Genomic DNA, 27,325 nt, shown 5'->3' on the forward strand with positions numbered 1-27,325 from the left:
ATTTCCTTGTGATATATCTAGATGACATTACTGTGTTTTCAAAATTTGATAGTCAACATTTGGATCATCTAAGGCAGGTTTTTACTAAATGCAGGAAGTATGGAATTTCTTTGAACCCCAAAAAGTCTTTGTTTGGGTTAGAAGAAGGAAAGTTATTAGGTCATATAATCTCAAAAGATGGTATCCGAATAGACCCTGCAAGAATAGAAGCCATCTTACAGATACAACACCCAAGGAACATTAGAGAATTACAATCTTTCTTAAGGAAAATTAACTTTCTTAGAAGAACTATTTCTTACTTGGCAGAATTAATTCGATCACTAAACAATATGCTGGAAAAATATTCGACCATAAAATGGACTGTTGAGGCTAAGAAGTCCTTTGAAGATATCAAGCTAGCCTTAACTAAAACACCTGTTTTGATCAATCCAAAATTTGACAGAGATTTCATCTTATTTTCCTTTGCTTCTGAGCACACAATTGCTGCAGTTCTACTGCAAAAAAATGACCAGGGCTATGAACAACCTATTGCTTTCTTTAGCAAAGCCCTGAGAGATGCCCCCTTAAAATATAACATAATGGAAAAACAAGCCTTTGCTTGGGTCAAGGCTATCAAGGATTTTAGGGTATACATTTTATATTGTCGTATAGTAGCCTATGTTCCTAATTTAGTAGTCAAAGACATCCTAACTCAGGATGGTCCAGATGGAAAGAGGGGAAAATGGATTGCTACTATTCTAGAATATGATATAGAAATTAAACTAACTAAGTTAATCAAGGGCCAAGGTTTAGCCAAGCTTATGGATGAATCAAACTGTCACACCCTGGATATAAACTTTATTGCACAAATAGATAATGAAGAGGAGATGGTGACTCCACTAATTAGCCAGGCCTTTATTGAATCACCATGGTATGCTGATATCATTTATGTTTTACTGAATTTACAAGTTCCTCCTGAGTTATCTAAGACCAAAAACTGATTTTTGAAGATGAAATCCTTAAAATTTTATATATTAGACAATGCTTTGTTTTGGAGAAATCATGAAGGTATTCTTTTCAATTGTTTATTGAAATATGAATCTGACAAAGTATTACAAGAGTTTCATGCAGGTGATTGTGGAGGACACCTTTACTAGAAAACCATTGCTGATAAAATTCTTAGAGCTGCTTTCTACTGGCCAACCTTATTTTCTGATGTAAAGAAATATGTGACCTCCTATCACAAATGTCAATTTTTTTAGGGAAAGAAAAAGCTTCTACCTTTACCCCTCAGGCCAATATCTGATTAGACACCTTTTAAACAATGGGGTCTAGACTTCATTGGTGAAATTCACCCACCTTCCTTCGCCCAACACAAATGGATCCTCACTGCCACCGACTACTTTACAAAATGGATAGAGGCCATACCTTCAAGGCAAGCCACTGACATTGTTATTGTAACCTTCCTTGAAACCAACATTCTATCAAGATTTGGATGTCCAACTAAGCTCATTACTGATAATGCAACAACCTTTAAATCCAAAAGAATGATAGATTTATGAAACAAGTATCATATAACCTTGGGCCATTCCATAGCCTATTATCCTCAAGGGAATGGACTCGCAGAATCCTTAAACAAAAGTCTAGTAAACATCATCAAAAAGTTGTTAGAGGACAATAAGAAAACATGGAACAAAAAGCTATTCAATTCCTTATGGGCAGACAGATTAACCACTAAAAAATCAATTGGTACCTCTCCCTACCAACTAGTTTATGGGATGGAAGTTGTTTTTCCATCCTCCTTGGGAACACCAGTGATGAAGTTGCTTCAAGAATTGCAAGTTGAACCAAATAGTATCCAAAGAAGAATCAACCAAACAATTCATATTCAACAAACCAAGGAGGAAGTATATATCAAATCTCAGGTTGTACATGAAAGTATTAAAAAGATTTTTGATAAGAGAACCAAGGCTAAAGATTTCTACCTTGGTGACAAAGTCCTAAAGTGGGATTCAAGGAGGGAAGATAAAGGTAAACATGGGAAATTTCATTTCCTATGGAAAGGCCCATATGTCATTTATGCTTTCAGAGGTAATAATGCTTTCTTCCTAAGGGAAGTGGATGGTACAGACACAAAAGGTGGACCAGTGAATGGTCAAATGCTCAAACATTATTTTGAACCTAACTACTGATTTTTATTTCCCATTGTACATATTTCATTTTTCAAAAAGTCTAGTCTAGATTGGATGGTGATTTTTGAAGTTGAATCCTGAAGAGAAGGTCCTAAGCTTTAAGGATTTACTGTCATAAGTATTAAAAACGCAGAAGTTCAGAGGAACAGTTTGCAAGGTAACATCAACAGAAATTCAAAGGCTATTGATCTACAAAGTTGAATGACTAAGGTTAAGCCTTGTAATATTGTACATACCTTTTCTTTCTACAAATGTTTTCCATATTAAAAAATTAAAAAATGTAAAGAGGGTATGTCTTAAAAGAAGAAACAAAGGACAAAAAGAATGAAAAGATTAAAAAAATTAAAATATATGAACCCCAAAAGAAAAAAAGAGACCATGAAAGTGTGCAAGTCAAAATGCCACTACTATTTACTTTTGTTGCATAATAAATGATTGTGTGCAGCTTGTTACTCATGCCACAATCCATGATAGTCAAATTGTTTAAACTTGGCTATTTCATGTTTTAAATTTTATGTTTATAGTTAGAGAATAAAATCTGACCAAACAGTATAATCTTGGCAGATCATTAGATAGGTAGAGTGAATAAAAGGAGCTCATCAGTTTAATCTGAGCCCTTGGATGATATAAGGTTAGATTTAGATAGTTTCTATGTAAAGAAAAGAAAAATATTGATAAGGGTTTGCTAGCCTAAATGCACCCAAATAAAGTGAAGAAAAAATGGTAGGGTAAGTAGATGGGTAAGTAGTAGAAAGGTTGCAGAAATATCATGTGATTACATAAAAAACACTTATGTCATTGTTCCAAATGCATCTTTTAAATATGCATAAGTGGTAAACAAAGCAAAGGCAATGGTTCACAATATGATTTAGTTAACATCCCCATCATTCATTTTAACCCCTATGACACTCACTAACTTCCCTTTCATAATAAAAATATTAATACCTATAGTTCTTTAAGTCAAAAAGGCTCAGAGCATTTCTCTAACTTCTGGTGGGACCGGACCCTTGGCTTGATGACTTAAGAAGGAAAGGTGTTAAATTCCCTTGCAATTCATTCATCCCCCTCACAAAACCCCTTTTCCTAAGGTTAAATTCTTTTGCCTAGGAAAACCCCATGATAAACATATTTTATGCAAAAAACCCACCAAATTACATTTATCCTAAGTACTAAATGTATGGAAAGCGTATAATATTTTCTATACCTAAGTACAATACCCCTTCCACTCATTTCACCTCATATTAAATTTTTAATTAAATATATAAAATCTCCAGAAAAACCCATTAGCCCATATATATTTAACTCCTTTATATAAAATAACCCCACCCCTTAGTTTAGTTATAAACTATATGACTACCCCATATCCCACAAAATATATTAAAATCCTGCCCTTAGTCCTTAATCCTGTATTAAGGCACCCCCAATGAGATTAAGTGTTAATCTAATCCTATACCGTCGGTGATTAGACCCATGGGCCCCCCGAAAACTTTGTGTGTAAATCACCGTGTAGCTCCATATCCCGACCACCGTTGATCTTCGCTCCCCCTCATCCAATAGCCTGTGATCATATCGGCTACGCTTGATGTCCGTCCTTTAACCGCCTGATAAGGCAGTTTTCCCCCTGACCCCTAACGCTACGTGTCAAACGATGAATGGAATCAGACGACCTCTCCCAAATACCGCCCGCACCACAAAAGCGATGCGATGGCCCTCCTAAACCGCTTCCCCCATTTAACCGAAAAAACTGCCCATTGTTCATCATTTAATGAACCTGCCAAAATTAATGTCTTGTCCTATATAAGTCCAATTACCCCTCTTTTCACTCTTTTCGTGCATTTTCTAGTGAGAACTCAGAAAGCCATTGCGACAACTGAGAATTCGTGCACAGACCTCTACCATTGCTCCACAGATGCTGTAGAAAGTCCAGCTCATTCATCACTCCATACCAGAACCGTACGGACCTCTATAGCCTCCATCAACCACCAGTTACAGCCAATTTTGCCTAATTCTAAGTATTTAACCGTGGAAAACCAACTCCATTGTCAAAATCCAAGTAAATTGACCCTCATAACACTATTAATTAAGGAAAAAATATCAAATTTACTTTGATTTTTACACTCTGAGCCATAACCATCTGCAAAACCGTCGTTGCCCTAAAAACTCTGAATTAACCCCCACACTCAAATCCAAAAGAACTGAGTATGGCTGCCCCAATTGCAATGGATGTAAGGCCCATCTCTACACCTCATTTAAACCTGGACCACCTTCCTTTAGTTGATAAAGATTTCCAAATAAAAGATACCACTGCCCTAGAGCCCCTGCTCAAAGTACATTGCCAAAGTAGGGACAGATACCTCAACCATGCTGATGAGATTGGCCTTTGGGAGTCAAATTTTCCCAAATACTAGTTCCCCCAAGTCCACATTTTCCCAGAGATTGTCCACTACTGTCATGCTAATTACATCCCTAGTCAGAGAGTAGTCATGTCCCCAAACCAAACCATACTTTTCACCATCATTGCTGAGTCCATAAACAAAATGTTGTAGCTCCAACCAGGGTCAAACCTAACTCCCCTCTCAATTGGAGACCTATTGGACCAGTACCCCAAGCTTAGTTCTGCAAAATTGGCCCAATTGTTCCAAATCTTCATCAGAGAGGAAAAACACATCCCTAAGGACTCCCCTCCATACGTATATTTCATTTTCTCTCCATGGGGCCAGAATATTGTAGCCATGATATCCTGTATTTTCGGGTACACCACTAGTGAATATATTGATGAGTTAATCCTTGCCTTCATGTCCATCTACACTCTAGGAAAACCTCTTGCTGTCATTTATGAATATGCCCAATTTATCGCTGATAGGATGCATGAACAATTCCTTAGAATGAGCAATGAAAGAGTTTTCAAGTATTCCTTAGTCTTATACCATATGTTCTCATATTATCAACCTGATAAGTTCCCATTCACCCTTCAAAGGCTAGACACCAAGGGTTAGCCTAGGTTAGTCATTTTTTGGACCCCATTGATCCACCAATATCAGTCTCCATACTTTTATTATGATTTCATTGATTTATTTGTACACCCAGTCATGGCAATGTTGACTAGAAGCCCTCCTCCTAGAATCAGTCCAGAAATAAAGAGAGTCCTCCAATTTTCCAAGTAGACTAAAGTGGGTGATTGGTACTTGTACCAAAACCACACCAAAATTAGAATTTACGGTTACATGCTGGCACCATACAAGCTACCAAGATACCTCCCAATGAGGTTGTTTGCATTGGAATACTATAGACAAATCATCATTTAAGATGAAGTAAAATTTGTCAATGCCAAGAAGAAGGCCAATTTCAAAATAAAAGACCAACTAGGCCCCTTCATATGCAACTCTAGGGATGCAAGCAAAGAAGCAGATTTGATATTACAGAACATGAAGTTCCAAAGAAGTTTTGTTTGGAGATATGATCCTTTGGAATTCATCACCAAGAAGAGACAAAAGGTCAAGCTAGGACCTTTCATTCACCATCCCATACCTGAAATAGAAGGCTATGCCAATAAAACAGAATGGGTGGAAGGTACCCTAGTGGACCAAAACAGCACCAGGGTAGACATAGAGAATACTCTCATTGATCTAGAAAGACAACTTGATGAGGGTTCTTTCCTATAGGTGTTAGAGCAATCAGACCAACCAGAGATAACCATGAGTACCCCTCCAATTATGCGGACTCCTCAAAATGAGAAGAAGAACCTGAAGAGAAGTAGGGAGGAGGCCACTACATCAACAAGAGAACCTCATATGCTCAGCCCGAAACAAGCCAAGCAAAGAGGCAGAAAGTGAATCATGTCTTTGAACAGGAGGATACAGAGGGCTCAACTGAGGTCACAAACACAGAAGGAAACATAAGCAGGCCTACCACCCCATCTGAAGGCATGCAAGAGCCTTCCACATCACAAACTCAGATGTTGGAAAGGAAACTTAGTGTGGAATTGTCTTCATTCAGCAGGCCTGCTAACAGAGACCATGACATCAAGGAAAGATATAGGGAAATCAAAGAAACAAACGAAAGTTTCAAGGCCCAAAACTATGCTCAGTACCTAAAGCTAACTCCTACCAATCAAACAAGGCTAATGTCAGCCTTTGACATTAAAGAGGGGAAGCTGCAAATGCCATTCATCAAACCTACAGCCCAGCAGCCAAAGGTAGCATCTAATTTCAAATAGGTAGACTTTGAAGTATTGGTAAGGGATATTCATCCCATAGACCAGATTGAACTGCACAAACAGGCTGGAGAAATGATATACTCCACCCTGACAGGTAAATCCATAGATGCTCACCAGCTACAAAACTCTTTAAACAACATTTCAACACAATTTCAATTAGAGAAGGCCTCCTCACAGGCCAAGGATACCAGGATCAAGTCCTTAGAGGACTTAATGATTGAATTGGGACACGATCCCAAGGATATAAAAGCCACATAACAACTTATTAAAAAGAAGAATGATGATATAGTTGCATTGAAGAAATAGCTAAAAATACCTCAGCTGCAGCATCCACAAACATTGGAAGTCCTAGAAGCCCAACAGGGGCATGAAGAACTCATGGACTTTGTCTTAAAGCTGAATGATCAACTAAAAGAGACAAAAAAGGAATTGGATGCTCTAATCCAATTAAAAAAAGTGGATGTGGCCACTTGTTCAACAAATGTTATCCCTACAATCTCCACAACAGTGCCATCCACACTAGCAACATCTTTGGCACCTACAGCGCCACTTGTAAGAGCCTTACCAACAACAACAGAATCTACATTAGCAGCATGTGCATCAGGAGAGAAAGAAACATAACTAATTAAAGCCATGGAAGAGATATCTATCCAGGCTACTGAAATGAACAAGTTATGAAAAAAAGTTGCAAGTTTGGAAAATGACTACAAACTTGCCCAACTTAAGCAAAAAGAAGAATCACAAAAGGCTAAAAGAATGAGTGAAAGAATCAAAGTCTTAGAGAAAGACTTAACACTAGAGAAACCACTTGGGCAAACCAAGGAAATGTTGTGGGCCAATATCATTGACTCTATCAATGATGTTTGGCCATCAATCTAAGTTATTTTTGAACAAAGGGATTTAGTAAAAATAGCTACAGAAGCTATCGAGAAAGTGAAGGAGAAGTTGGGAGATAAGCCTGAGGATACTAATAGACTCATCCACTTCCTCAACATCGGAAATAGATATGAACTCCATGAGCTAAATATAGAAGATAGGACTGAGACTATTTTAGAAATAAGGAAGGTCCTTTCCAAACGGAACCTTATGCTTAACTTAGAAGAAAAGTGCCACAATATGTAGGTAGCCATTGATAGGTTCATGGCTAAATTCCAGATTTTGAGGGAGAAAGGTCTGCCCAGTCCTATGGTTATCAATGACAAACTCATGACACAGTTGGACTATGGTAATAGACTCAGACAGTTGGCTAAGGAACAAGCCAGCTCTTCATCCATAAAAGCATTGCCAACAGGCAAAGTTTTGTATGACACATTTGAAAACTTGTTTTTCCTCGAGCATGAGATCAAACATTTATTCCTCACCAAGCCCAATTTTTCCAAGTATATTGAAGCCGATGAAATCTACAGGAGAATGATGAACGTAAAATTACATGATGCAGAATGGTGGGAGACACTGATTGATTTACTATGATAAATTTACAAGCAAAAATTTGTTGCACAGTAAAAGCATAACAACCAAGTAAACAGGTGAAAATAGCACATCAGGGTCAACAAGTATCAGGGTTAAAGAGTATCAGCTGAAAGGTAAAAGTTGAAAAAGATTCTAGTGTGAAACACCACAACTGCAAGCCAGCATAAAGGGCTACAAATCCAACCATAAAGGCCAGCACAACCATAATAAAAGGAACAACATGAAACAGTTCAATAGTTGTCTCTATCTTCTTGCAAGAATATATTTGTATTTCCTAGATTAAATCTCAAGTTGTTTTGAGATATTTTGTAATATTTTTTTGTATAAATACTTCACAAATAGAAGTATGTGAGGGTGGATTCCAAAACATTTCTATAGACTTCTTGTTTTTAAGTCTAAAATTCTTTTGTATCAATGACTGGATCAGCTAGCTGGATCAAGGAATGAAGATCAGATATTTCATCGTATTCTTGTGTAAAGAAAAGTTCAAATATGTATTTTCTCTCGTTCAATGTTATTTTTCTTTAAAATTGTTCCATGGTTTTGACTCGTATCTCTAAAAATCTGAATGCTATAACATGGAATGATATCTCAGAAATTGCTTAGCTGCACTTTGTCTTGACTGTTATGAATATTGAATGTTTTCTTCATAAATCTAAGTTAAGGAATTCTTGATTGCTCCTTAGTTTAGGTAGTTCCTTGTGATCTATAACAAAGGTTTCTTCATTGCCCTTTGTTCATGATGATCCTTTGTTCTTCATTTTAATCACGGTCTGAGAATTCTTAAGTGCTCTCTCACCCTGGTTAAGATCATTTCACCCATTCGACCTAAAGATTTGCACTTTACTTTGCTAGCCTGCCCTGTGAACATTCCCTTTAATGAATTGATCCAGTTTTGCTATCCATTTATTGACTCCATAGCCCAATGGCTTAAAGACCTTGCTCTATCCATCTGTTCCAAGAATTCTACCACCCAACCTTCAATTCAAAACCCCAATGAACATTAAGAACTAGCCAAAAATCCCAGTAAAAGAAAGCTAAATTATATAGAGAGAGCCCTCTCTTAGTCATAGGTTGGCTAGAGCCTATACTTAAAAGATTGGTTTGTGGTTACCTCAATCTTTCCCTTCTTCTAATAATTTCTAAGGAAAATTCTGAGTGATAACACTTGCTACCATGGAATCCATTGCAGAGTAACTTCGGAATATCCAAATCAATAAGGACATTCTTAGGGATCATAGGCATGAATACCACAAAAGAATTGTGGCCTACTCAATGATATCCAATATAGTCAAAACGAAATCATGGAATAGTTGGACAAACTTCAGCACAATAACTGTCGCACAAATGACCACCTTCGAAACTTAGAAGTGCTGGTGGAACACATTGATTTCCATATGCATGATTGTGTTGGTTATTTTGCAGCTCCCTTGTACTACCGCTCATCCCCCTCCTTGATATGTTGTTGTCAGTTATTGTCTCCTTTTTGTTTACTACTCATCTTTTATGACTACAATGCCTCCCAGAAATAATGAATGTAAAGTGTCTTCTATTGTATTCTCTAGCCCCTAGTCTCAAGAAGTCTGGTCAAAATGAAAGAGAGGGGACTGTTGAGACTGATTTTGTAAGCTATGTTTTCCTGAAAATATAATGAAAAAAAAAAATGCCTCATGTAAATTATGGCACATCTTTATGTCAACACCATGCCAATTGTCATCCTTGATATCTTGACTACAAGAAGAAAACGTAGGTTTGTGCAAACCAACCACAAGTGATACTAAAAATGAAAAGGTAAATTAAGTATACCATTCATTAAAAAAAATGTTAATTAAAATGTTGATTTTCAAAATTTTACAGTGTTTAACTTTGAACTCCTTTAAAATTTCATATGGGTTTATTTTTTGTCAATTCATATATACATTGTGGTTAGTGGTTGAGATGAAGTTTTGTAATGAACACAATTTAAGTTTAAATTTTAATAGAACCATTATATATGTGAGTGAAGGTGTTTGACCTTTTAAAATTAATTTCCTTTCATAAATAAGCTTCATACATTTTTAACATTTTAAATTGATAAATAAATTTTAATAAGATACTTTACTATCATTTTATCCCAAAACTCAATTAAAATTTTTATAATTAATCCTAACAAATAAAGTATATCTCGAAAAATGTGTAAAAAAGATGTTTCATCTTCTAAAATTAATTATCTTCCATAAAAAAGTTGACATATAGTTTATTTTTTATTATCATTTTATTAAAACATCTAAACCTAAAATTTATAACCTTCAACCAATAAAATATATTAAAAAAATAATTTTGAAATAATTGTTTACCTAAACTAAATAAAAAAAATGTTAAATGTTATTCTTATAATTTATAGGACATGGAACACTCTTCCATCTTCAAATAATTATTATTCCTTTATGTCTTGTTATTGAAAGAATGAAATATCTTAAGTAGGGTAATTAAGAGAGTTGAACAAATATCTTAAGTAGGGTAATTAAGAGAGTTGAACATTAAAAATATGAAAATGATAATGAATTTTTTTAATACTGAGTTTTAATTTAATTATTTGAATTACTATTTGATTATGTTTTTTCATTAGAAACTTGAACATTAAAAACTTGAAAATAAAATAAAACTTTTTTGAAGCTATAATTTTAACTTGATTATTTAAAGGAGTATTCACAAGTGTGTTGACTTTTTAATTTATTTTAATTATAATTATTTATTATTTTAAAATATTAACGAATGTGCTTATTTTAATTTAATTTAATTATAATTATTTATTCACATGTTAGTGATTTAATATTTAATTAAAATTTAAAAATATAATTATTAAAATAAAAATATTATTTTATTTTTTTAATACAATAAATAATGAAAACAAGATTACACCACTTGAAATGATTAGGTAGTGATCTCGAATAAATAGATTCTTACTTTTACATAAAAAAAAATTGCACATTAAATTATGTTAGTGATCTCGAATAAATAGATTCTTACTTTTACTTAAAAAAAAATTGCACATTAAATTATTGACATATTTTATAGGTTAAAACATTTATTTTATACATATATATATATATATTTAAAAAGTTATTTTATATTTTATATATATAATATTAAAAAATCAAAATAATGAATTTAACAGTAAAAAATTATTTATTAAAAAAGTTATATTTAAATGGGAGGTAAATACAAACAAACACTTACGAACGCTAAGTAAAAAAATAACATTTTTTATTTCAAACCATTTCCCGCGTCACTTCACTCCCACTTTCTCGAAGTAATGAATAAAAGAAAATAATGAATTGTAGTTGTCTATAACGCGATTTTTTGAAAGCCTTTCTGGCGGGTTTTTCCGGTCGAAATCCGGCAGGAATTTATTGAAATCGCAAGTTTGATAGCTAGTTTCTGCACAATGAAAGCGTCCCATGGGTTTTCCAGGGTGCTGAATCCAAATATGCAGTTAAAAAACCATTTTAACTGCAACAAATCAAGATTTAACCTCAATTTCTTCCACCGGATTCCGTCACCGGAATCTCCAAAAAGTCGCATTATAGACAACTCCTAATGAATTTAACATTAAGCAAAGTAAAAAACTATTTATTAAAAAAGCTATATTTAAATCGGCGGTAAATACAAACAAACACTTACGAATGCCGAGTAAGAAATAATAATGTTTTTTTATTTCAAACCATTTCCCGTGTCACTTCCCTTCCACTTTCTCGGACTAATCAATAAAAAAAATATTAAAAAAATAAAATAATGAATTTAACATTAAGCAAAATACACTTTCCCGGGCCGGATTTGGTTAAGAGCTCGTCTTCCTCGGACGTAAGGAAACAGGTTAACGGCCCAAGACCCAGAGGCATCTAGCAGGAGTGAAAGCCTGCTCCCTTACGGACCACCAGCAAGTTATTACAGGTGGCGTTGTTTTCCTTGATAACAGTGATGAGTCAAACCAACATTCGTGGATAGCAGCCAGAGATGGTTGTCGTCCCTATTGGTTTCACACCTGAGTTTGATTGGTTTTGCCACCTTCGGAATTAAAAAAAAAAAAATACACTTTCCCGGAGTAATCAATAAAAAATATTTAAAAAACAAAATAATAAATTTAACATTAAAAATTAAAAATTATTTATTAAAAAATGTTATATTTAAATTGGAGGTAACTACAAACAAATGCTTACGAATGCCAAGTAAAAAAAAATAATATTTTTTTATTTCAAACCATTTCCCGTGTCACTTCTCTTCCACTTTCTCGAAGTAATCCATATAACAAAATAATTTCTCATCCTGGGTCACTTCCCAACAACTTCTCGAACTGATCAATATAAGAAAATAATTTCTCTCAAAATAATCAACTTATAACATTAAGAAAATAATTTCTCGGGAAGAACGTTTGTGTGAATTATGACGCGTCTTTATGTCAAGCCATTCCATTGACTGGAAGAAGAAAAACGTTCGTCCACACCAAACTACAGGTCTTGGGTCCTAAGCGAGGAAATTGTTGGGCCCTTGTCACTTTCATCGTTCAAATAACAATAAGAAAAGTAAAAGAGTCGTTCAATGTAAAGCGAGGACTCTGTTTGCTGAACCAGAGAAGGCACCTAGAAGCCTACCGGATTTCAGAGCGGTTTTGTTCTCAACTTATTGCGAGACACATAACGCAACAAAAGTCGAGTGAACTAGTGGTAACTTGGGGTCACCCGCTGCGAGTCACAGTGCAAGAAAGGCCGAGTGAACGATTGGTATTTTGGGTCATCTTCTGGTAGCCTTTTGCAGTTGTTCTGAGAGAAAGCAGACTATCGTATAACTCCAATCTTGTGGTAATATGGCATCCTCCTCCACCTCCTATGTGTACGATGTGTTTATCAACCACAGAGGTCCTGACTGCAAGAAAACATTGGCCACCTATCTCTACGGTCGCCTCACCAAGCACGGATTGCGAGTGTTCCTGGACAATCAAGAATTGCAACAGGGAGATGGCTTAGAACCTCAAATCGAAGGTGCTATCCAAAGAGCCTCTGTGCACATAGCTTTTTCTCTCCTAAATATGCCGAATCCTGTTGGTGTTTGAAGGAGCTTGTCTTGATGTTCGAATCGAGGGCACCTATCATGCTCTGCGGCACAAGGGGCAAAGGTGACTCAGGTGGAAAGGTGCGTGTTGGCGCCCGCCCACCGGTTGGAGGCTTGGGTGGAGAGTGTGGTGAGGTGCTCACCCGACGATCGTAAGTGCTGGTGGAGGGTGCACAAAGGCGCCCACCCGCCGAGTGACGCGAAGTTTGGTTGTGGAGTTTTGGTTGGCGGTCCGTGTGAGGGCGCGCCCACCCAACTCGGGCAAGGCAACTCGTGTGTTAAAATGGTGAACTCGGTTGGCTGCACGAAGGTGTTGCCGAGTGGAAATTTGGCTAAGTATGAAACTTGGGGTTTCCCGAGTATCCTTGTAAAATTGTAAAGTTGTATAATATATTGAAATTAGGCAGACTCGTTGTTCAGGGAGTTGCCCCTCCCTTTATACTGTGCAATTGTGTTTTTTATGTATAATTGCTGTGGATAATGAATGCGTATAGGTGTTCATTAGTATAAAGGAATAATAATAATACTTGGTGAAGAAAAATAAACTAAGTATCGAATGTTAAGACGTACTCCATGAACATAAGTATTGGTGAAAAGAAAGTGTTCAGTGGTGCCGCATCTCGCTATAAGCAATTGAAAGACTACCGCAGGTGTAGGGGCGTGACAGTTGGTATCAGAGCAACTGATTCTGGCATTGAAGGCTGAAGCTGCTACACAACTACACTGAAGTGCAGTTGGTATCAGAGCAGGTTTACAGTGGGTGAAGCCGGTGTATGACAAGAAGAAGGTGTGTATCATCTTGACAGTTGGTGTTTGAGCAGGGTTGCTCGTGACGAAGTGACAGTGGAAACAGGTACTTGCAGGTGAAGGAATTTGATCTCACTGACAAGTGGAATTAAGCGCTGGTTTGGTTTTTGCAAGGAACTTGGAGAACGCTGAAAGGCAAAGATGGTTGATGAACCTACGACAGGTGAATCCAGCCATAATGCAAGTGAAGTCTTCTGGTACAAAGTGTTGGAACAAATGGGTCGATGGAGTTCTAACTAGGTTTCGATGAAGGCTGAGAACATGAAGATTTGGGAAGGCTATTCGGAACTAAGGAAGGAACTTGAAGAACTCAAGAGCCAATGCAGAAGTACGATGGATGGTGAACTCAAGGAACTTGATGAGGAGATCCGACAAAGTGGTCTTGGTCTTCAAGAGCTCTTGGATGAAAGAGCCCAGTTAAGGAAGAAAAGTGCCATGGTGGAAGCCAAAATCAAGCAAATTGAGGAGGAGATAAAGAAGAAGCTTCTTGGTAAGAAGATTGTTGTAATTGAGCAGGAAGAGCTCGACTACATTGACAGGCTGGGAACTCACTACCGTGACAATCCAGAGGATGTTCGGAAGCTTAGTTCTATGAAGGTAGTCAATGGACACTTGGTTGGTGTACTTGAGCAGAACATGATGAAGAACAAGCTTGAAGGGAATCAAGCTGAACCAGGATCGAGTTGCTTAGAAGAACCAAACAAGGAAGTGAAGTACCTTAGGAGGAATTTCAAATTGGAGCACAAGCCAATTGACACTTTTGAGGCCGAATTCTTGAAGAAGGTTGTTGATGTGAGACACAAGATAAAGCCGACAGAAGGAGGTGATACCTTGAAGCTGAGTTTTGTGTAGGTGACCGTGAAAGGCAAGAGATTTGTAGCTTTGGTGGATACGGGGGCTACTCATAGCTTCTTAAACAGGAAAGCAGCAAGTCTTTTGGGAAGAAAGCAAAGATGGAGAGAGAGTGGAGTGCTTTCAAAGCAGTCAGCTCTACCATGAACGTTGTTACTGGTGTGAAGAAGAACACTCAGGTAAGAGTGGGATCGTGGTTTAGAAGTTGGACTTGAGGATCGTGGACATGGATGATCATTCTATTGTGCTGGGGCAAGATTTCATCGGACTTGCACAAGCCATACCGATGGTGGATCGGGACATTCTCTTGATCACCACTGATGGAAGAACCATGACGGTTCCGATGAATAGAAGGAGTTGCTTGGGGTATAGACCGAGGATGAATTCTATGACTTTGTATCCCAAAGATCCAAATGTGAAGCATGAGGATGTGGAGCAAAGAGGACTTGGGAGTATGATTCAAACAACGAAGGAAGGGAAGTTGATTGACTTCGTTGCAAGAGCGAGGAAGAAGGAAGTAAGTGAGAGGTCAATCTCACGAACCTTGAAGCACTTGACAGAAACATCTTCTATTGATGATCTCCACAATGGAGTTGCAGAAGAAGGGAGTCCAAGTACTACTTCAGAAGCAGTGGTTGGAGAAGATTATGCAGGTAGAGATCTGGCTAGTATAGTGGAGTTTTGTCGTATGCCATGGGCATATATGACTTTCAGTTGACAAAAGACAAGCTTAGAGAGCTTGGATGTACATGTGAGGAGATTGAGGCTGTGCACAGATACTTGAGGACACAACATCAATCTGATACATGGGTGGATGAGAGTCAGGGAGGAAACTTCCTGGCCCTCCTTTCTCTATAGACAACCTTGGAGAAGGGTTGGTGTAGGGACCTTGTTCGGAAGGGGCTGCACCAACTTAGAAAGGGGCCTTGGAAGGAGGCTTCTTTTTGACAAATTGTAGACATGGATGCAGATGAACAAATGTTGAGATGGAGTCCACTTGAGTTAGATATCATGGACAACTAGAGTCATGGACATCAGGTTGGGAGACATGGAGCATGATTGTTTATGCAGGGACATTATGCAGGAGCATGTGTAGAGGTGTCATTCATGATATCCTATGGGGAATGCCGAAGCAAGGGATGTTGTGCAGATGCTGTTATGACATGGAGATGCATGAGCCAGTGGAAGGGTGTTGTACATTCTTGTGCAACAAGACCATGGACTGGACATGTTGCAGATGGGATGGAATTTCCATGGACCTGAGCATGGGAATTGGATAGATTCTTGATGAGTCCGAGATGTAGCAGAATTTAGAGAAAGATTGATGGTGACATAAGGATGTGCATTCTTATGGGTTGGACGTATGGTTGGATTAGCTACCCAACTAGTTCGAGCCATGAGGGGTACCAGTGTACAGAAAGATGTTGGCATGAGTTGGATCTGCGTGAGTTAATGTTTGTACAGACAGATATTAGTATCATGCAGAGTATCTTGACAGGCAGCCTACGGAGGGATGAGACATGATGGAGATGGTTGTTCTACATATGTTGCATGGATGTTTGCAGTATGTGGACTAGTTGATATCATGGATAAGACTGTTTGGATAAAAAGATCTTGGTGGCAGGTTGGTTACCAGGATGACATATTGTCGAGGACGACAATGACTTCAGGTGGAGGAGGATGTAAGGACCTGCGGTCCGAGTTTCTACCACCATGCGAAGTGCGAGCGAGCCAAGGTAAACGAGCGAGTGTGCGAAGTGAAAATGCACATGGGAGACAGTTTGTTGGCAAGCTTATACCGTGGGGACGAGTTGAGCGAGTCACCCACGGGGCGACTGAACGTTGGCAAAGTGTTGGACGAGTTGAGGGGACAGTCCCATGTGTTGGGTGGGCCAACCCGCCTCATAGGCGAGCCACACGACATGAACACGTCGGCTAGGCGATTTTGGCATGGGTCGGCCTGGCGAGCTAACCATGCCCACCGCCCGTATATATTGTTGGACAAATGGAGGAGTGAAGGATCATTCGAAGATCAACAAACAGAGTCATTCGATCATCAAGAAAGAGAAGTGCGAAGTGGAGGAGAGTCGCAACAAGCGCAGGTAATGCACCCGCTCTACGGGCAAATCTACACGGGATAGGCATGAGTTCTTGGTGACGGGGGAAGGCATGGGTCGTGGGTTGCACGAAGGCACCCGCCCACCGTTCGGAGGAAACGCGAGTCGTGGGTCGCACAAAGGTGCCCGCCCGCCATGCAGAGGTAAACGCTGGCTGGTGACTCGGGTGGAAAGGTGTGTGTTGGCACCCGCCCACCGGTTGGAGACTCGGGTGGAGAGTGTGGTGAGGCGCTCTCCCGACAATCGTAAGTGCAGGTGGAGGGTGCACGAAGGCGCCCGCCCGTCGGGTGACGCGAAGTTCGATTGTGGAGTTTTAGTTGATGGTCCGTGTGAGGGCGTGCCTGCTCGACTCGAGCTAGGCAACTCGTGTGTTAAAACGATGAACTCGGTTGGCTGCACAAAGGTGTTGCCGAGTGGAAATTTGGCTAAGTATGAAACTTGGGGTTTCCCGAGTATACTTGTAAAATTTTACAGTTGTATAATATATTGAAATTGGGCAGACTCATTATTCAGGGAGTTGCCCCTCCCTTTATACTGTGCAATTGTGTTCTTTATGTATAATTGTTGTGGATAATGAATGTGTATGGGTGTTCATTAGTATAAAGGAATAATAATAATACTTGGTGAAAAAAATAAACTAAGTATTGAATGTTAAAGCGTAGTCCATGAACATAAGTATTGGTAAAAAGAAAGTGTTCGGTGGTGCCACACCTCGCTATAAGCAGTTGAAAGACTACTGCAGGTGTAAGGGCATGACAAAAGCGGCCAGACTAGAATTATAGGAACAATGAGATTTGGTGGGGTTGGAAAAACAACCCTTGCAAAAGAAATCTTTAACAGTCAGATGTCATAATAATACAATAGGTCTTTTTTTTTATTTGATGTTAGAGGCAAATCTTTAATTTCTTTGTAGAGTCAGCGTCTTAAGGACTTGGCCCAATGGAATGGGCAGATAAACAACATCGATGAAGGTATAGAGATGCTGAGTAGGTATCTTGCAGCTTCTAAAGCTATCATCATTTTAGATTATGTAGATGATCTTAAGAAAATGAATGCATTACTTTCACTAGCTAAGGATGTCCTTCCATCCGGTAGCTTGATTTTAGTTACCTCTCGTAGTATGGATGTTCTTATAAGATGGGGAATTATAGAGTCGTGCATATACAAGCTCACAAGACTGGATCCGCAACAGTCGAAAGAGCTCTTCTGCTCTCATGGCTTTGACAAATCTTATCCAGATGTGGATTTTGAAGAAGTAGTTAATTTGTTTTTGGAACCCTGTAAGGGATTGCCACTATCTCTCACTGTGCTTGGGGCGCATCTGCATGGTGAAAAACATTTGAAGTATTGGCATGCCCAATTCTGCAAAATCTCCAAAGCACTTCCCACAGATATCCAAAGCAGACTCAGAATTAGCTATGACGGTCTAGAGGAAGAGGAGAAGCACATATTCTTAGACATTTCTTGTTTCTTTCTACACAAAGACAGAGACACAGCGATAAGAATCTGGGACGGATCTGGCTGGGAAGGAGAGCTAGGTTTTCGGAATCTACAAAACAGGGGTCTTGTGGAGGTAGACGAAGAAAATCAAATAAGAATGCACGACCACCTTAGGGATATGGGGAGAGACCTGGCAGAGAAAGAGCCTCCAGACTCTTGGTGTTGTTTTTGGCGTCCAACTGACAACCTTCTTTATTAGCACTCACCTGTACGTATTTTGAAGCTCTAAAGTGACATTGAAAATAATGTTATGATATCAAATTTTGAAATGCCATTATGGTGTGAATTGTCTGTAAATTTTGAGTTTATCATCTAATTTGCAAAAATATCAATCAATCGTGTTTTAGGTGTGTGGAGTTAGGATTGTTCTGAGTGATGCCCCGAGGAATGGTCTCCACAACAGTTCAAAAGCCTTGTGGATCTAACGGGCAGGTTGCAGCTTCTTACGGCTGAAGGTGATTATGTGGAAAGCATATTGAATGTTGCTCAGCCACCAAAGCTAATATGACTCTACTGGATTAACTGTCCGTACTCCTCCCTGCCTTCATGGATTTTAATGAAAAATTTAAGAGTTTTACAAATAAAGGGGAAGGAGTTTGAAACAATCTGGGAAGATGAATGCCAGGTAATTATGTGATTTTTTTTTCTTTGTCTAAAGTTTTGCATTTTTCAATTGACGTTTATTATAAAAATTTACGCACAATTTATAGAAATTGTGCCATCCAGTGTCGAGCCCAATTTAAAATATGAAATTGCAGGCACCTGTGCAGATTAGGGAGTTGGAAATTGATGGTCGCGTTCTCAATATTCCAGAGTCCATTGGGAGGTTGAATTATCTCGAAAAATTTATCTTGCACAACAACAACAATGAACTGGTTGGTCTGAATATCTTGCCAGATGAATTTTGTAGCCTACAGTGCTCGAATTACTTGAAGTTACCGTGTTGTTCAGATATTAAGTCGTTGCCAGCTTCCTTTGGCAATTTAAAGAATCTCGAAACTCTCAAATTGAACGGTTGCTCCCAGCTGCAAAGCCTACCAAAATCACTTGGCAGGTTGACGAGCCTCAAAACTCTCTGCATGGACGGCTGCTCCCAGCTACAGAGCCTACCAGAATCACTTGGTGGGTTGACAAGGCTCCAAAATATCGGCTTGAACTATTGCTCCCAGCTGCAGAGCCTCCCAGAGTCACTTGGCGGGTTGACGAGCCTCCAAACTCTCAACTTGGATGGTTGCTTCCAGCCGCAGAGCCTACCAAAATCACTTGGCGGGTTGCCAAGCCTCGAAACTCTCGACTTGGATGTTGGGTATTTTTCAATGGGAAATACCAAAACCAAACAAATAAACACCACAGAGGCAATGCTCTGTTTCCTCTGTCCAGGATCTTTGCACAGGGAAGCTATTTAAAAGAAATTATCTCAGAACAAACCATTACACAGCCATACCACATTTCTATTAATTAAAAACAAAAGACTGATACAAACTTCATCCTCTTTGCTGTGAGGGATTCACCAAAAAAACAACATTCATCCAACAAACTATTTACTCTGTCTCCTCCTGAGAATTTACACTGCTGGGTTTACTGCTGTAAAACCCCTTTTTACATTTACTGTGTAAAACTATTTTTACACATACTGCTGTAAAAATATTTTACACATACTACTGTAAAACAAACTTTTACATATGTAGCTTCAAAAAAAACGTTATGTGCTTCTGCACATTACAACATCTCACAAAATGTTTTCAAATACAATACCAAAGACTTGGCTTCATCTTACGCTGCATTTTTGGTTTTAAAAAAAAACTGATTTCTTTATACCCTCCTTGCTTCACACTACGCACTGCTGTGCATAAACTTCTATTTCATTTTGCTGCGCCCCTAGCTCTCACACTACATACATCCTTTTCGCTTCAGCGACACACCTTTTGTTTCTTTGTTGCAACAAAAATTACAGAGCACGTTTTTCACTGCTCCTTCGTTCCATTTACAATGGTCAACTCCATAAAAAAATTACACACGGCCCCTGTTCTTTTACTACACACTGCTGTGTGTTTCATTGCATGTTCCATGAACAACAGACCCGAGCATATGTTCCATGGCTCGTAGTATAAAAAATATAACACACATCATGCGCATCCACCATGCCCATAAAACTATATCACGTAATCTTTACACTACAACATATATAAAACATATATAAAAAAATATATAATAATATATGCCCATAACCATATTAAACGTCTCCACCAAAAACTACGAACAACCACCAACTCCATTAAATTCTCTTCTACGGCGGTCAACGGGAGAAAGTCTTTCACTCCACGCAAAATTTAAATTGACGCAGGCCCGTGCACCTTCAGGAAAACAACGGCTGACAACACGCAATCAGATCGGACGGCTGGAGTGGATATCGGGAGGCCTCACTATGCTGAACATTAGCACCCGAGAAAATTACGTTTGCTTACGTATGGGGAGAGCCACGCGTCTGCCCCATATTCCATCGGGTTCAAAAATACGGAAACCACTCTCTGCAGGAAGGCGGTCCGAGAAATCTCAAGCTGGTTTGTGGTTTTGCTGCGCGGTTTGGGCGTTGGTACGGCTGCTCCACGGGTCAACTCAGCCCGCTGTTGAAATTACGATTTCAACACTCCCCTTTAATTTCAACTGCTGGGCATTCGGTCATACCCAGACACTTCCTCTCGTAGAGGGATTCCTTAGTACTGCTGTTACAAAGATATCTTCCTCACATAGAGGGATTCACCAACTGCTTCTGATGCAGTTCATAAACAAACAAAGTTGTCTTCCTCTTAATAGAGGGATTAACCTGAAACTGTGCTTAAGAGCACCTTCCTCATGACAGAGGGATTCACCATAACAATGTGCTGAAGAGCACCTTCCTCTTGACAGAGGGATTCACCTGTGACTATGCTGAAAAGCATCATCCTCTTGATAGAGGGATTTACCATGTGTATGCTAAAAAGCATCTTCCTCTTGACAGAAGGATTTACCATGACACTGTGCTGAAAAGCACCTTCCTCTTTAATAGAGGGTTTCACCAAATGACTGTGCTGAAAAGCACCTTCCTCATTAACAGAGGGATTACAAACAGACACTGCTTTACATGCAGTTTCAAAAACAAACAATCATTGCACTGTTCTTTTATGCTGCTGCATATTCTCTGCTGCACTGTTGTGCCATCTTCTTTGCTGCGTCTACCCCACACTGCTGTGTCTACACTTGCTGTTGTGTTGCTGCACTTCACTTACATTTCTTTGCAAACTCTGCATTGCTGTGCATTCTTCAAAGACAGAATACTCTGTCTTTTCTGGAACAATTACTCTGTCCCACCTTACAAATTTACACTGCTGTGTGTAAACATTTCTTACATTCACTGTTGTTGCATATGTTGCATTTCAATTCAATGAACAACACATTCACTATACTTACATTTACTGCTGTAAAGAAAAAAAAAATTCTTTTACATCTGCTGCTGTCCATTACCTTTCATTTCTTCAACAAAAAACTTCATGCTGCTGCATTTTCTTATTTGCATTGCTGTGTGCTTCTCCTTCTTGCCATCATGCTGCTGTCCATAACTTCTTGCTGCTGCATTTTTCATATTCACTGCTGTCCATACCCATAACCATAGACTGTCATCCCTGGGTTTTTATTTGCTGCTGCGTTGCCTCTGCAATTTGCACTGTGGCTGCCTTTTGTTTCATCATACTGTTGTGTGCCCATACACTAACTCTTTACTCTCCATTACTTGCACATAGAGAGAAATCATGCTCACGCTGTTTTGCGCTGCATTCTCCACACAACAAACAAAACAAAAAAAATTAACACGGGCTGCTGCCTTTTCTTTTTACACCCTTGCTTCACACAATCTTCATCTTCATTTTTTTTATTTACACAATGCACTGCTGTGCAGTTCCTTTCATTTTTTTGCTGCCACACATTATCATTCACCCATGTGCATTAAAAATCTGCTATCCCTGTTTTTCTTTATGCATTTCTTTGCATGCTGCATTGCATATGAAGAAAAACATTACATTTTTCACTGTTGTGTATTGTACTCACTCTGCTGTGTGTTCTCTCACATTACATAGAAGGAAACTACCTTCCATTGCTATGCATTTCAATGCATGTGCTCCATAACAAAAAAATTCAAAACTGTTGTTCATTCTAATCCATGTGCTCCAAAAAAAAATTTCCAAACTGCTGTTTTATGTTCTGTCTTCCCACTGCTGTGAGGGTCTTCTTGCTTTGCATACTTTTCTTCTCTGCTTCTATGACAGATTTAACTTCATATCTTTCCCTTATGAAAAGGTCTTCATCAAAGAGTGACTGTTAATACAGTTCAGCAAACAAAAAATTACAAGCTCCCCTTTAATGTATGCTTGTCTTCTTTTGGCAAGTTTTCTCAAAACAAACTTAGATCAGCTGCGTTGCTTAAGGGGCTTTCACACTGTATTTCTTTTCTTCTCCATACTTGTGTAACTTTCTTCTTTTGTGTGGGTCTAGCTTGCATAGGAGCCCATCTTAAGTTACAGTCATGTGCCATATGCCCAATGTTATGACACTTGAAGCATTCAACTTTATTCATGAATAAGAATTCATAATTTCTTCTTGTGAAATTATTTCTTGGAGATTGTCGGAGACCACAACATCTATCTCCATGAAATGCTCTACAGTCTTTTGCCATATGACCAAAGTTTGAGCAAGCATAACAATAACCATAAAATGAACTTTGGTACCTGGGAGATGGAGGTTTTCTTGATGCACTTCTGAAGCCTTGCTGCCTTGAGATCCTTTGATGATAACCATTGCATCTTGCCTCTTTGACATCAGCTACATTTCTTCTTGGAGCTGGTTTTCTGCTTGGAGTAGGATTTCTTCTATTGCAGCCTTCATTTTTCTCCTTGCCTTTGCTGGAACTAGGAGCATCACAACTTCTTTCTGGCTTCTTCACATCTCCTTTGCTTAAAGCATCTTCATCCTTGTTTGAGGGTTCACCTACATACCCAAGTCTTGATTTATCAAATGGAGATCTGTGATAGCTGAGCATGTCATCCAAAGCTTGAGAGCTCTTCATGATCTTGTTCATCCCTTCAACCTTTTTCCTGAGGAGGACAATCTCTTCTTCCAATCTTTCACATACATTATTTTTCTTTGCTAGTTGTCCCTCAGTTTCTTCCTTGCTACGAGTAGCTTCAGCTGCTACTATTTTGAAGGAGATAATATCTGTCTTCATTTTGGAGATTTCTTCATCTTTTGCTTGACTGCTCTTCATTTTCTTTTCAGCTTCTTGTGCCTGCTTCCTGGCTTCTTGTAGTTCAGACTTAAGGGAGGAGACCTCTGCCTTGTACTGTCCAATCTCTTCCACAAGCTTATTCACTCTCTTGTGTCTTTCTTCAAGTTGACTTGTCAAGGCATCTTCCTGCTTATTTGCTTCATTCAGCTGATTTGTCATGGATATGCCTTCTTCATGATGTTTCCTCTTGCATTGGTCAAGCTCCTTCTTAAGCTTGGCAAGTTCTTCATTCCTTTCTTTTACTTGAAGCTTGATGAGGTCAAGCTTTTCATTCTCAGCTTCTATGATGGGTTCTTCTTAACTCATTGTCATGGTCAGTGCTCCCTTTGCATGAAGGTCATGTAGTCTGTCCCATATATCCTTTGCTGATGAGTATTTTCCTAGATTCTTCTTCACAGAATCAGGCAGTCCATCCAAGATAGTATTTGCTGCTTGTGCATCATACTCCATGGATTCTTTATCCATCTTGCTAACATCAATCACTGATTCCCAAATTTCACTCCCTTGAAACTGTAAGAAAGCCCTCATTTTTATTTCCCATACATCAAAGTTCCCATCGAACCTTGGAACCTCAAATACAATGCTTTCAAATAGATTGCCTTCTAGTTTAGTAGAGGAGGGAGACACATTTTTAGCAGGCTTGGAGGTTTTCTTCTTTGACCTTGCCATTCTTATCTAGGCTTTAAATACTTGATTGTGTTTTATTTTAAATCACTGACTGTTCCTTCAACAGTAACACAAAGGAAAGCTTTGAGAAATACCTTAACCCTTTTGGCTGTGGCTTCACACTGCTGGAGAACCTTCAGTGCTGCAACAAGAGTCCTTCCTTCAGCTTCTTTGTCACCTTCAAAGAGCCTGGATTAGCTCTGATACCACTGTTGGGTATTTTTCAATGGGAAATACCAAAACCAAACAAATAAACACCACAGAGGCAATGCTCTGTTTCCTCTGTCCAGGATCTTTGCACAGGGAAGCTATTTAAAAGAAATTATCTCAGAACAAACCATTACACAGCCATACCACATTTCTATTGATTAAAAACAAAAGACTGATACAAACTTCATCCTCTTTGCTGTGAGGGATTCACCAAAAAAACAACATTCATCCAACAAACTATTTACTCTGTCTTCTCCTGAGAATTTACACTGTTGGGTTTACTGCTGTAAAACCCCTTTTTACATTTACTGTGTAAAACTATTTTTACACATACTGCTGTAAAAATATTTTACACATACTACTGTAAAACAAACTTTTACATATGTAGCTCCAAAAAAAACGTTATGTGCTTCTGCACATTACAACATCTCACAAAATGTTTTCAAACACAATACCAAAGACTTGGCTTCATCTTACGTTGCATTTCTGGTTTAAAAAAAAAACTGATTTCTTTATACCCTCCTTGCTTCACACTACGCACTGCTGTGCATAAACTTCTATTTCATTTTGCTGCGCCCCTAGCTCTCACACTACATACATCCTTTTCGCTTCAGCCACACACCTTTTGTTTCTTTGTTGCAACAAAAATTACAGAGCGCGTTTTTCACTGCTCCTTCGTTCCATTTACAATGGTCAACTCCATAAAAAAATTACACACGGCCCCTGTTCTTTTTCTACACACTGCTGTGTGTTTCATTGCATGTTCCATGAACAACACACCCGAGCATATGTTTCATGGCTCGTAATATAAAAAATATAACACACATCGTGCGCAGCCACCATGCCCATAAAACTATATCACGTAATCTTTACACTACAACATATATAAAACATATATAAAAAAAATATATAATAATATATGCCCATAACCATATTAAACGTCTCCACCAAAAACTACGAACAACCACCAACTCCATTAAATTCTCTTCTACGGCGGTCAACGGGAGAAAGTCTTTCACTCCACGCAAAATTTAAATTGACGCAGGCCCGTGCACCTTCAGGAAAACAACGGCTGACAACACGCAATCAGATCGGACGGCTGGAGTGGATATCGGGAGGCCTCACTATGCTGAACATTAGCACCCGAGAAAATTACGTTTGCTTACGTATGGGGAGAGCCACACGTCTGCCCCATATTCCATCGGGTTCAAAAATACGGAAACCACTCTCTGCAGGAAGGCGGTCCGAGAAATCTTAAGTTGGTTTGTGGTTTTGCTGCGCGGTTTGGGCGTTGGTACGGCTGCTCCACGGGTCAACTCAGCCCGCTGTTGAAATTACGATTTCAACATTGGACGGTTGCTCCCAGCTACAGAGCCTACCAGAATCACTTGGCGGGTTGACGAACCTCTGAACTCTCTGGATGTACCGCTGCTCCCAGCTGCAGAGCCTACCAGAATCACTTGGCGGGTTGATGAGCCTGCAAACTCTCAACTTGGACGACTGCTCCTCCAAACTCTAAACTTGGACGACTGCTTCGAGCTGCAGAACCTACCAGAATCACTTGGCGGGTTGACGAGCCTCAAAACTCTCCACATGGTCGACTGCTCCCAGTTGCAGAGCCTACCAGAATCACTTGTTGGGTTGACTAGCCTTAAGACTCTAGGCTTGCATGGCTGCTCCCAGTTGCAGAGCCTACCAGAATCACTTGGCGGGTTGACAAGCTACAGAGCCTACCAGAATCACTTGGCGGGTTGACGAGCCTCGAAACTCTCCGCATGGTCGACTGCTCCGAGCTGCAGAGCCTACCAGAATCACTTGGCGGGTTGACGAGCCTTCAAACTCTCCACCTAAACTGCTGCTACCAGCTCCAGAGCCTACCAGAATCACTTGGCGGGTTGACGAGCCTCCAAACTCTCGGCAAGGACGGCTACCGCAGAACCTACCAGAATCATTTGGCGGGTTGACGAGCCTCGAAACTCTCTGCATGGACGGCTACTCCCATCTACAAAGCCTACCAGAATCACTTGGTGGGTTGATGAGCCTTTGAACTCTCGACTTGGACGGTTGCTCCCAGCTGCAGAGCCTACCAGAATCCCTTGGCGGGTTGACGAGCCTAAAAACTCTCGGCATGGACGGCTACTCCCCGCTGCAGAGCCTACCAGATTCCTTTTGCAGATTGACGGGCTGTTCGATTTCTTCCATGTGCAGACGCTCCAAGACTTCCTTTGCAACATCACGATGCTTGTCTGGCTTGTCCAATTTGCAGATGCTTGTTCTCAGGCTTGTCTAGCTGCTCCAATTTGTAGATGCTCCCACACTCCTTTGGTAAGTTAGCGAACCGTCAAGATGTCGAAATTAAGGACTGTAATGGTCTGGTGGAGGTTGGAGCATTTCCAACAAGCCTGAGAACCCTAAAGTTGGAGGAGGTTGGAGCATTTCCAACAAGCCTGAGAACCCTAAAGTTGGAGGGTTGCGGCACATTGAAGAAAATAGGAGGGTTTTTTGGTGTTTGAAAACTTCAAACGTTGAACACTAGCTGGTGCATGGAATTAGAGATGCTGCCAAGTTTTGAAACCTTGGTATCTTTGGAGGACCTGTGTGCATTTAATTGTGTCAAGTTGAAGGGCATACATGGGTTGGAAAGGCTGACAGAGCTTCAAAAACTGAACATCAGCAGGTGCATAAAACTGGAGGAGTTGCCAAGTATTGAGAGATTGGTATCTTTGAAAGAGTTGTGTGCATTTAATTGTGTCAAGCTGAAAAGAATACAGGGTTTGGAGCCGTTGTCAAATCTTCAAACGCTGAACATTAACGGCTGCATAGAATTGGAGGAGCTGCCAAATATTGAAACATTGGTATCTTTGCAGGAGGTGTGGGCATTTAATTGTGTCAAGCTTAAGAACATACAGGGGTT

At 39.4% G+C, this 27,325-nt stretch overlaps 2 pseudogenes; both read left to right on the forward strand.

Moving 5' to 3' along the window:
- The window catches only part of LOC149182805 (disease resistance protein Roq1-like), a 125,974-nt pseudogene extending 105,314 nt beyond the window's left edge, over positions 1-20,660 (forward strand).
- Positions 20,661-20,688: 28 nt separating this feature from the next.
- LOC149182807 (uncharacterized) lies at positions 20,689-26,375 on the forward strand (annotated as a pseudogene).
- Positions 26,376-27,325: the final 950 nt, after the last annotated feature.

The sequence above is a fragment of the Pinus tabuliformis genome, chromosome 3_2, assembly GCF_031772625.1.
Source record: "Pinus tabuliformis cultivar Carrire ecotype Pingquan chromosome 3_2, CPIR1, whole genome shotgun sequence".
Lineage (NCBI taxonomy): Eukaryota > Viridiplantae > Streptophyta > Pinopsida > Pinales > Pinaceae > Pinus > Pinus tabuliformis.